Source organism: Leucopleurus acutus, assembly GCF_964270905.1.
Source record: "Leucopleurus acutus genome assembly, chromosome: 20".
NCBI lineage: Eukaryota > Metazoa > Chordata > Mammalia > Artiodactyla > Delphinidae > Leucopleurus > Leucopleurus acutus.
Window position 1 is genome coordinate 10,322,068 of NC_139162.1, and position 12,263 is coordinate 10,334,330.

The 12,263-nt window shown below is 45.7% G+C and overlaps 1 long non-coding RNA gene across 1 annotated transcript in view; it reads left to right on the forward strand.

Annotated features, from left to right (window-relative positions):
* The first annotated feature begins 7,396 nt into the window (after nucleotides 1–7,396).
* Nucleotides 7,397–12,263, forward strand: part of LOC309976463 — a 95,892-nt gene continuing 91,025 nt past the window's right edge. The window contains exon 1 of the long non-coding RNA XR_014326990.1: nucleotides 7,397–7,482. This is a non-coding gene — a long non-coding RNA (uncharacterized lncRNA). The remainder of the gene's footprint in view (nucleotides 7,483–12,263) is intronic.

The window sequence follows — 12,263 nt, forward strand, 5'->3', positions numbered from 1 at the left end:
GGGCGGGCGGGGGGTGAAAAACAAATCGCCCGGACGGGCACGCGCAGAGCAGCTCTGGGCCTGGGGCGGGGAGAGAGGCGGGGCCTGGGGACGGATATGGGGCGGGGCCTGGGGACGGAGGCGGGGATGGGGCGGGTTCTAGGGTCGGAAGCAGGACTGAGCCGAGAGCCGTAGGCGGAGGATCGGGGCGGGGCGAGACTTGAGGGCGGGGCTAGTGGGGCTTAAACGTCGCGCCCTCCCGGTCGCGCAAAGTAGCTCTCAGCTTTCCCTCAAATGCTGGAGGTAAGTGAGGCATTCTAAAATTGACAACAGTGAAAAAGAAAAAAGTGAAAATGCAGTGCTGGTGAGTTGAGAGGATTCTTACACTCGCACTCACTGTTGCTAGGAGGTCAAGTTGGTTCAACTTTTCTGAACAGCAGTCAACACATGACTACCCAGCACGTACTTTGTGCTGGATGCAGCTCCCGCAGTGAGCGAAAAGACACCGCAGAGCTTACAGTCAAATGGGAGAGAGAGACACGAATCAAAAATTACATAGATAAAGCAGAAGTCCTTAGACCCTGGAGAGCATGTGAGGGAGAAACAGATCAGAAGGCTAACCAGAGGGATTGACAGTGGAGCTGACGTCGAAAGCAGCTATTCTCCAAGTGTGGTCCTGGGACCAGCCACGACCGTCCACATCAGCACCACCTTTGTGCTGTTAAAAATAGGTAGATTCTTGGGTCCCACCCCGGGGCTGCTGGATCAGAAACTGAGGGCAGAGCACAGTGATCTGTACTGGAAGGGGATTCTGATGCGCCGAGAGGGAGAAGGGCAGGGAGAGCGTTCCAGGAAGAAGGACAAGTTTGTGCAAAGACCCCAGAAGTAGCTGGAGAAGACCAGTGAGAGGGAGCCTGGTTTGAGCTGACACTTAAGAGGTCACTTCAGAGGCTGAAGGCTAGGCTGACTTCTCCATCCTGCACAGAAGGTGCAATGCCTGGGGTCCTCAATAATTTCAAGACCCCATGAAAATTCTTTAATTTTAATTTCTTCTAAAGGAAGAAAATGAATACAATAATATGCAAAATATAATAATGAATCCAGCCTGGCTTATATTCATCTTTATACCAATGCAATCTTAAAATAGAATTCATTTTATTATTTTATGGAGGAAGGAGTGTCCATAAACCCAAAATTACCTAGGGCCCATGAAAATCACAATGTGGCCCTGGGTCATGGGACAGTTGGGCCACGGTTCCCAAGACCTTTAAAACCACTAAGCTTAGGGCTTCCCTGGTGGCGCAGTGGTTGAGAGTCCTCCTGCCAATGCAGGGGACACGGGTTCGTGCCCCAGTCCGGGAAGATCCCTCATGCCGCGGAGCGGCTAGGCCAGTGAGCCGTGGCCGCTGAGCCTGCGCGTCCGGAGCCTGTGCTCCACAATGGGAGAGGCCACAACAGTGAGAGGCCTGTGTACCACAAAAAAAAAAAAAAAAAAAAATGGGGCATTTTGTAGAGTAGAGCCCTGGGAATAGAGGAAAAGGCTTTGGAAGCCACAGCAGATGGAGGTTGACCTTCTTTCTAAAGGAATAGGAATAACAGGTCTAGATTTTCAGGAAGATCTCTGTGGAATCAGGGTGGGACATGGATTGGAAGTGAGGAGAGATTGGAGGCAGTTGGGCGGGGGCAGCTCTTCCAAAAGTCTGCGCTGAAGGAACCAGAAAAAAAATGCTTTAAACCTTCTGAAAAATCCCCATCCATACTCCTGACATCAGAAAATCAGAATGTAGCAGGAGTTTGGATTGCCTTCATGTAAAAAGCAGAGTCCTGAGATGCTTTGCCGTATACCAAGGCTATATGCAGGGCATCTACTTTCAAGATCAGAAATACTGCTGGAAAAACACTTAGCTTTTATGGCTTTTGTAATGCTGGAAGCCATAGCACAGGGAACATCACAAGGTGAAATGCATCATAATAAGAAGATATATATATCTGCAAAACAATACAGGATTCAAGATTAATGGGCAATGTCTTTTAGAGGAAATGACTTGTCTCTGTAGCTTTTGCACACAGATTTGTTGGTAGTGACATAATTCTGGAAAACGTGTTGAAGAAAAGCAAAGCTATAGAAAGCTTCAGGCCAGCCTGCAAAGCCAACACCTCCATGTGCATTTCTCTCAAAAAAGCACATCCCAGGGGCCAGGGTGAAGCTTATCTGCAGTCCACCCACCTGGAAACATTGTTGAGCAGCACCTTAAGGCCAGGCCTGGGTGGTACAGAGATAAAGAAAATACCAGCCAGCCTTTGGAGCAAAGGAAATCTGGGGAAAAGACCTGCAACAATTAGCGTTAATGCCAGATAAGCGCTTTAATCGGGGAGGGGATCCAAAGTGCTCTGGGGGCCAGGAGCAGCGGGGAAGCAATTAATTCTGTCTGGGGGTAGGCAGTGGGGTCTAGGTAGGCTGTGGCGAGAAGGTAAGGTATAAGGAAACACTGAGCACTTAGCATTACTTTCCTAAGGAGATAAAGCTCAAGAAATGGGAGTTTCCTCCACTCCTTCCTCAGTTTGCAGAGGGTCTCTAAACTCTTGCAGGGAAGTCTCAGGAGACAGCTTTCAGATTCGTTCTCACGTATCCATCAGGGGATGACGGTTACAATTGCTGGGCTGGGTATTGGAGGAGTAGACACTTCTCCCATCACCTTCATCCACTCCTCACCCCTCCCCCTGGCAAGTCAGAGAGAGTTAAGGAGGCACAGCCTTCTCCCCTTTAAGCAGTGGAAGATGACAGCATTGTTTGAGGACCAGGTTGAAGTAGAAATTCCTTTATGAATGGGTCAGGGGTCCTCAGCATCAATATCATCTGGGGGCGAGGAGGCTGCGTGGACATCTAAGTGCCCCGAATCCCACCCTACAGGTACTTATCTCAGGGTGGAAATGCATCCAGGAACAGGCATTTGTGAGCAAGCTTCTAGGTGATTCTGCTGTAAGGGTGAAGACACTAGTTTAAGTGCTCCCAAGGGAGACGTTTGATGTTGAGAGGATAAGGCCACCTCCTTTGAACACTGGGTGATGTAGCATCCCCAGAGGGAAGGCAGTTGGTGCCCACCAGTGCCAGGAGGTACCCTTCCTGGTAGCACTGGAACGATCTTCCTTTCTGGGCTTGGGAGTTGGCAACTAGGGCAGGTCCAGCTCAGGAGGGACTCCAGGGAAGTTGAGTGGATTGTTCTGTACAAAGTGGGCTGAAGTGTACAGATCCCTACTTAATGTGGTCCTTGCTTTTTGGTAAAAGACCCATTAAAAAGGAAAGAGCTTGTGAATTTGGTTCAGCATGTTTTCAAGGCTGAGCGCTCATTCTTGGGCTTGGCATCAAGGTGGATGTTGGAGATATAGGGACACCTGATGGTTGATCCTCGTTGTTGAGGACTTTGATGTCAAATATGGCGGCAAGTAACTTTAGTCTGCACAAGAATCTTCTGGGGGCTAATTAAACATGTAGTCTCTTGGGCTGTGGCCTCATTCGCAATACAAATGCATCTGCATTTGCAACCAGACCTTTGCATCATTCTGATATAAGTCTACACTTTGAAAGGGGGAGAAATGGGACTCGAATCTGAAAAAATAAAGTAAAAGAGTGGAAATCAGCCAGGCCCAGGAAGTCTGGATAGGCACTTCAGCCAAGAAGTCGATGACCTGAGGCAGTCCTTTCTTTTTCTGGCAGCGAAACTGGCAGTGGACTGGGAACAAAAGGTTAGATAGGGAATATCGGAAAAATTCTTCTAGAACGGCCCTGGATCACAAAAATGTAAATGGCTGGGAATTTATTTCCTGGTACTGCCAATGTGATTTTTCAAAGTAATTCATGTCGTTTTTTCATTCATGTTTAATTTTCATTGTGTAACAATAAAACAGATATACGCTTGTATATTAAAATGCCTTAAATCCCTGAGTTTCCGTGGTCCAGACCTGCCGAAAACTGATGGGCGCCCATCTTTCACAGACTTTTCTACCCTTGTTGGGTCTCATTTCCGTACACATTTAGAAATGAGATAAAGATTAGTTACGCTTGATTCCTTTACCGTCATGTAATCTTTGTGTAATGGAACAATCAAGTAGGTTTAATTACCAGTAACAAGTGTGCTGGGAAATCTGTAATCTAAATGAAGGCTCGGCCTAGGATGCATGGAATGGCGTGATTGTGCAGCACGAGGAGAAGCAGTCTGGTCTCAGTTAGCTTGTGAATTAGTTGGGAAATTGGCTCAAGATTTTCCAGTGCATGTGGGACGCTCAGCCTCTGTGGAAGAAACAGATTCTGCTCTACAGGGAATTCATCCTCTGCGTCCTCACCTTGGCGTTGGGTCTGCCCACCAGGAACTCACCACTCAACCCTGGTTAAAGTCTTTTGCTTGTACAGGTTGGTGAGAGGAGATGGAAACTCACATCCCTCCCCAAATCCAGAGTCCACCACTTACCTAGCTTGGTGCCTTACCCAACCCATTCTTTCCTCCTCAACAGAAACCATGCTATGTGTGCTCTGCTCACAGGGACTACAGTGTGGCCTGCAGCCTCTCCTGGTGTATCTGGGACAATGAACAGTGCCAGGTGGGCAAAAAGACAGATGGAGACACTCTTTGAGATGCCTTCCGTTTGCTGCTAGCCTCTGGTTCCATGTCGATCCTTTGGCTGGGCTGTCTTAAAGTGACCACACAGTAGTCTTGTCTGGGATGGCGGGCATTGGTCATGGTTTAAGGTCTTCAGTGGAAGCCGGAAAAGAACATGGGCTGTCGTGAAGTAATTTCAAGGGTCTGATGGTGGAGGATTGTACTTCTAGCAGCCACTGTCCAGTAGAACTTTCTACAATGATGGAAATGCTCTCGATTGGTACTTTCTAGTACAGTGGCCACTAACCAAATGTGGGAATTGAGCACTTGAAATGTGTCTAATGTGACAGAACTAAATTTTATTTACTTTTGGATAATTTAAATTTAACCACATTTAAATGCGATTACCATATTAGTACAAAGGGTTTCTAAGTTTCCTTCTGTCCTGCAACCTTCTTGGAAACATCAGCTCAAGTCCTCTACAGAGGGGGTTACCATATCTTCCAGGTTAAAAACTTACTTTGAGAAAAATTCTTAGAGTTTTTCCCCAGGGTATTTTGGGGAGATGGAGCTGAAAGCAAGCATCATTACTTCTTTTCTTTTACAAAAGAAAAAAAGTAAGCTCGCATACCCCGCAGTGGGCACCCATTCCTATCCCACCACCTATCACATTAGTGAGGGCTTTGAAACCAGGTCTTTAGTTTTACCCAAGACAATAAGCTGTTAGCAACAAAAATGCTTATTTGTTTATACCTACTACATGACATGAGTTGTGTTGAGTTACATGTTGGGCACAACGGTTGGCTATCATACCTCTCTTTAAATAATTAATGTTGTGGAAGTGGAAATAAAGTATTTTCCGAAGTATGTTCCAAGCAACCTTAGACCCACGGGGGCACTGTGGTCAAATATATTTTGGGAAGACTTCATTTGGTACCTCCTCTTGCAGGTATGGAACCTGTTTTAACATGTATCAACTTTAATAATATAGTAGCCAGTTACTTTAGCAACAAAAGTGAGTTTACTTGAGAAGAGCCTGAGGAATTGCAATTTGGGACCTGTAACTATGGCAGATCATAGGCAAATCCAGAGAACAACGAAGGGGAATTTGCTTTTATAGGGAAAAAGGTTGGGGGTGGGTAGCTGGGAAGGGCTATAAAAACCAAAGAGTCCATTGGAGGATATTGGGAGCCCAATGTATGGAGGTTTCTCATTGGTGGGGCTGCTCCAGTCTCTGATAGGCTGGGCTGTTGGGCAAAGAGCTTTCTTCTTTCTGCTGGACAGTAAAGCAGACAACACCTTCCCGTGGGAGATATAGGTGCTGTCTCAACCTGTCTGGAGTAATTGACTATGCATGGCAGGGGCCTGAGACCTCCCCCTACAAGCCTGTCCTGCCTCTCATTTTATCTGAAGTTCCTTTAATTCCACACATGGTAAAGTTTTCCAAATATTCAGCTGTAAAGAAATCTCCCTTACTTTGTTTAGCCCAACTTTTCTCTGATGTACTTGGCCACAGACTTCTTTTTGCCCCCATGATATCCACTAATATTGATTTGAACTGGTGTTTTGTTGGTGAATGTAACTCTTTGGGTGGTGCTACATTAGAGTGATGGGTAAGGAAATAGGGGAAGGATGAATTATTTCCTCTTGAGGGTAAAGGACAATTTCATGGAGAAGCCTGAAGTTGCCACCATTCCTTATTCCCTCAACCTACTTTCTTTTCTTCGTGGCATTCATCACTAGGTGATATGATACATATTTAGTTTTCCTTAATTCTCTGCTTCACTGCCACTAAAATCTACTCTCCAGGAGAGAGGGTACAGTGCATCTTTCTCCTACTGCTGTGGCCCCAGGACCCAGTTCATCAGTGCATATCTTTTGACTGAATATGGAAAGGAAGAAGACATTTCAGCTGGGCTTTGAAGGAGTGGAAGGATTTTAATAGGCTAGACATTCATTCTAGAAGGAAGGAGAAACACAGAAGACTAAAAGCACTTAGCAAGTTGTTGAGAAGCTGGCTTTGTTTGAAGACGCAGTGCGATCTCCCAGTGGCAGGAGATAACACTGCAAGGATTCATGGAGGCCAGTACATGAATTGAGAGAGAGAGAAAGAGGGAGAGGGAGAGAGGAGAGAGGGAGGGAGGGAGAGAGAGAGGGAGGGAGAGAATCACCTTATAGGAGCATCTTCTAAGAGGGTCAAGATGTTGGAGTTACCTCGCTATCTCCAGGAGGTCCTGGCTTCTCTATTGGGGAAGAGAAAGTGCTAGAGGAGTAAGCCACTCTGTTTTCTGGAATTCTGGCCAGGTTACCAGCCCACAAACAAATCCACTGATATATCTGTACCGATGATACACACGCATGAAATATACCTCGTACCTGCTTTTATACATTTTTATAAGATTGTGCATTTAAAATGAACTTGCTCCATTGTATCTACAGGGAAGCAAAAGACATAGCCTAAAACATGCAAACCAGTGGCTCTCAAAAGTTGCCATCCTTATAAACGTGTCTTGTCCGGATGTTAAGGAGATGAATCATCCTTCTGGGAAAAAGGGCATTGCCGTCAGGCTGTGTTTCCTCTCTGCTTTGTCATTCAGAATACAGATGTGCTTTAGAGGCAGGGACAAAAAGCAGAACACGTTTCTTTTAATGTTGTTTGTCTTTCTTCCTAATTAAAGAAACGTTTTGTTCCCCGAATAGATACTGTGCAGCTAACTAGGCTAATTTGTACAGCCTCATGGGAAATGAGATGTTCATCGTTTCTACAATGTGAGTCCTGTCCGACCTTGTGTAGAGATTAAAATGTGCATTCTGTTCTCTCTAGGTAAGAAGGTACTCCCCACAGAATCTTCCTCAACCTTGGCAGCCCCGGAGTTGCTAGTTTCCCCTCCTGGACCCTCTGCCAAAGGTGAGTTTTATGCTCCTTACCCCAACTGAAGGATGGTGAGGTCAGTAGCAACACATCAGCGTCAACAACAACCACTTATGTTTCAAGCCCTGTGTGAGGCATTGTAGGAAAGTGCGCTCATTGCTTTACATGGACGGGCTTAGTTAACCTTTGTAACCACCCTCCGAGGTAGAGATGCTTTTCTTTTGTGTGTGTGTGGTGAGTGCACTGAGGCAGCGAGCAGATAGACAACTGAGCATCACAGAGCAGGTGTATCTGGGCTAGGATTTGGATATAAACCATTTCACTCCAATGTCCATATCCACTCTATGACATTTTGCTCCTTATTGAACATGGTTTTTAGACTTTTTAGGTCTATTTTTCTGTGTCCATTTGATTGCTACTTAATATATACATACATACATGTGCGTATATGTGAATACATATATGCCCTCTGATGTCCTTTATTTGTGATGTATTCTCTGCCTATTAAAAACTGGTCTAAGACGATTTGCTTGATATAAAACTAAAGACAACTGGAGAACATGAATCGTACAAATGGGAAAGAGGAGGAAATTGTACCAGAAGCCAAGGGCAAGGTGGTAAGATGTTCATGGCATTGAAGTTTATCTTTGAACCTCCGGGGAGCTGAGAGAAGGAAGCAAGAAGCCTCATCTCTTGCTCATTCCATGTCTATGTCCTGCTAAATGTTTCCAAATGACATTTTCCTTGTAGCATGTCCACAGGTGATAGGCTCCTCTAGCTCTGGGGAGGACCAGGGCCCCCATCTCTCTCATAGAACAGAAGACAGAGTGAGAATAGATCAGCATCTAAGTCTTAAGGCTGTGCTGACCCCTGAGGGGTGGGGGCATTGCGTGTGTGTGTATACACAAGTGTGTGTGTTTAACTAATGATGTTTCCAGAGACCTGACCTTACAAAGTTCTAATTGGCTGCGGTCCTGGACTCAGTACACTAGACAATGCCCTGCAGAGATGAAAGACCATCTTTAGTAGGATCTGACTTAAGCAACTATGCAGTCCACAGAAAGGCAATATAGAACCAGCAGGAGCTTTGAAACAGTGGGAGGAGGTTGGCGTTGTTACCCGTGGGGACTGCGCATGGGTTGGGTTTGAGTGCTCTGGAGTCAGGTGAAGTGAGTTCAAATCTTGCCTCAGATCTTGGCTAGACGTTTACCCTGGCTAAGTAAAAAATGGGACCACCTCGAGGGCTGCTTTCACACCTGTTGAGAGGATGTATGCAAATAGGATAGTCAGTGTCTGGCGCATAATAAATGCTTCGTCAGTGGCAGTCTCACACATGCTGATTTGTAGAGATCTTATTCAGTTGATTGTCACTCATTCTGATACCTTATTACACTTATGGAGATGCAAATGCAACTTATTTCAGCTGCGTGTGGAGGCATCACTATTGGTCATCAATTTCTAGTTCTCTTTTTCTTCCTGCATGTATAGGAGACTACTCTTCCCAGCTTCCCTTGCAGCTAAACAGAGCCATGAGACTCGTTCTGGCCAATGAAACGTGAGTGGAAGTGATGTGCACCACTTCTGGTTGAGAGAGTGAAAAAGCCACAGCTAGGTCTCCAGTTTCTGCCCTGCACCAGGATCTGGGGCCACAGGCTGAGGGAGCTGTGTCCCAAGATGGCAGAGCTCTTGTAGCCTGGGGTCCTGAGTGACTGGGTGGAGCACAGCACTCCTCCCCACTACCACCACCACACACGCGCGCGCGCGCGCGCACACACGTGCACACACACACACGCACGCAAGGCTGGACATGCTATGTGATCATGAAAGAGACAAACCACTGAAAATCTCTTTTATTTACTACTCAGCCCATTCCATCTTGACTAGTACAGATTCCCAGAATCCAGAGGCAAATTTGATTGGAAACAAATGTCTCCAATTTCTATTGAAATTAAATTCAAGGCTCATAAAATTATGATTGTACCCTTTTGCTTGTACCCTTATTAAGAGATTATAATCTTCTATCTAACAAATACTGATACCATGTTAATCAAAGTGAGGTGTTTTTCTGTAATACTACATGTTCAGCAGTTTTCATTTCTATTGGGTTGTTATTACATTTAGATCTTGGAAACATTCCTTATAGTCCAGTGTGTATCTTACCACAAATCTATCAAATCAAAAACATATATATATATATACACACACACACACAGGTATATAAACTATATATATATGTGTATATACACATGTTTTTTGAGAGTTTTATAACTCAGGCTAAAGGGGCTAATGGTGAATCTAGAAAAAGCTGAGTCGGGGGTCTGGCCTGGGGTTTTAGGAATGCTCCGCACAATTCACCGTCTTTGAGAAACTGAGAGGGTTTGCCAGGGAGGATTGTGCATTGGCCCCACCGTGCATGCAGTAAGGACATTGAGGCTTCTTCCCTCATCTGGAAATGAGACAGAGTGTCCAGCAAGGAAAAAAAAACCACACCCAGAAATGAAGGAGACTAGAGAATACACTGCTGTCTGTGTCAGTGGTTGTCAAATTTCAGCCCGTATCATCACCTGGAGGTCTTGTTCACACAGGCAGCTGGGCTCCGCCCTGGAGTTTCTGATTCAGCAGGTCTGGGGTGGAGCTGAGGATCTGCATTTTGACAAGCACTCAGATGACAGTGCTGCTGCTGCTTCAGGAACCACACATTGAGAACTGCCACTCCAGAGCCCTGTTTGTCCAGAGGTGGTCTCTGGCTTAATAGCATCTGTATCACCCGGGAGCTTGTTAGGCTGCAGAGTCTCAGGCCCTGCCCCAGACCTCCGTCCCCTCTTCGTTCCTTTATCCTTTTGTGACTTTGGACCAGATCATCTCCCTAAGCCTCCTTTTCAAAGGAGCCTAATAACAGGATCTACCTCTTACGATTGTTTTGTATCATTAATGTGCATAAAATTCTTAGAACAACTGTGGCATATATTCTCCTATGAAGCTTTTCAAGTCTTGGCTTCCATCATGATTTCTTATATGGATGTCTAAACACAAACTGTGGGCTGTGCTGATGGCTGAACTTGCGAATCAATGTCTCATGTATCTCTGTATCTTGATAGCACTTGGCACAAGTCCTTTGGTACCTTAGATGCTCAGTAAGTGTTGGGTGAATGAATGAACATGCAGGCGTCTGTGTGTTGTCTGTGTGTTCGCTCTACCTTTCAGCAGAAGGAGGGATGTACACACTCAGGTCCTGGGGTGGAGGGAGCTCAGAGCATTGGAGGACCCAAAAGAAGACCAGGGCACTGCAGGAACGGAGGGGGATGGACGGAGAGTTGAAGAGCTCAGAGAGATGGGCGGGGCCAGATCATACAGGGCTTTTCCTACCATATTAAGGAACTGGAAATGCAAACCTCTTTTTCAAATTCAGCATCATGAGCACTCTAACAGTCCTCTGAAGATTCCCTCCCGAAACCGCCTCTGAGCTGCCATATTTTTGAAAACTGTGTTTATGTGGCAGCTGCTGCCATGAAGCTTTGTGTTTTGTGATTACTCCTCTCGCTAACAGCTGTCGGCTGCTTCTAGAACTTTGTTTACCTAATTTGGTTAGGCTGGTACGCAGACAAATGGGCTTTGATATGATAAATGGTCCATGAAAGTGAGAGGAGAAGACACACAGCACTCATTTCCATTCTATCCAGGAATAAATAAAAAGGTTACCAGCTGTGAAACACCACCAGATTAGAAGCAGATTTCTGACTGTCAGCCTGCTGGGAGATAATCTTGTCAGCGTGACCTGCAAAAGTGGTAATAATTTGCAATTATGTACCAGCCTTTCTCTTAGGACACACAAACGCTTTCTAAATATTTCCCTAATGTCAGTGAGGCAGAGATGCTGGGATATTATCATTTTGCAATTAAAAAGTCATCTTAAAAAGAAACACTTTAATAATCTTGCTCAAGCTGCGTGTTTGGAAAGCTTCTCAAGCCGGTGGTTTGGGGAGGGGAATGACTACCTGATTGTGTTCCCTGGACACCTAAGAGCTTGGTGCTTGCATGTGTGTTTCCATGGGGGCCTCTTTGTTGAATGCCGGAGCAGGCAGCTTTGGTTTCCTTTACAATGCTGCCCTGTGAGTTAGATTGGATGGAGCAAAAGCACTTTAACCCATGCATCCTTCAGAACCGGCCATACCTTACTGAGTCCTGAAGGTCAAGAGGAATCATGGCGGCCAACTCCTTGTTGATGTCACTCCAAGAGCTTCCACAAGCTTGCTCGAAGAGGGTGTCTTATTCATGGACTGCTGAGCAAAGTGTTTTCTTTTTTGGTTGTTGGTTCAAAAACTTTTGTAGAACAGAGAGCAGGAGGTTTTCCAGTCACTAATTAGAGCCAGACCTCTGTGCCAGAGCTATGGCAAGGGCTCCTCTAGGAGCCGCGAGAAATGCAGGTTCTAACCTTGGTTTCGACAACCACTCACACTGCATGCCTTCAGGAAAATCATCTAACTTCCCTGAAACATTTTTTCCTTTATCTAAAATGCGTATCTTCTAAGAGTGTTGAGAATACCAAACGAGGTAACAGAAGTACAAGCAGTTTGAAAATCACAAAGGGATACGCATACCTGGGGAAGGATTTTTATCATGTTATACGGAAAAGAGGCCTAAGCTCAGGCATTCTGACCCCTTTTCTATGTTGACCCAGATATAACCGCTGCCCCATCATCCAAGTCTGTTCCCCCTCGAACTGGAGGGGCAAGCCCATGGTATACACACTCTCTTTCTCTTCCATTGTTCACCCGTCATAATTGCTGTCAGTTATCATCCCAGAACCCATGCAGAGC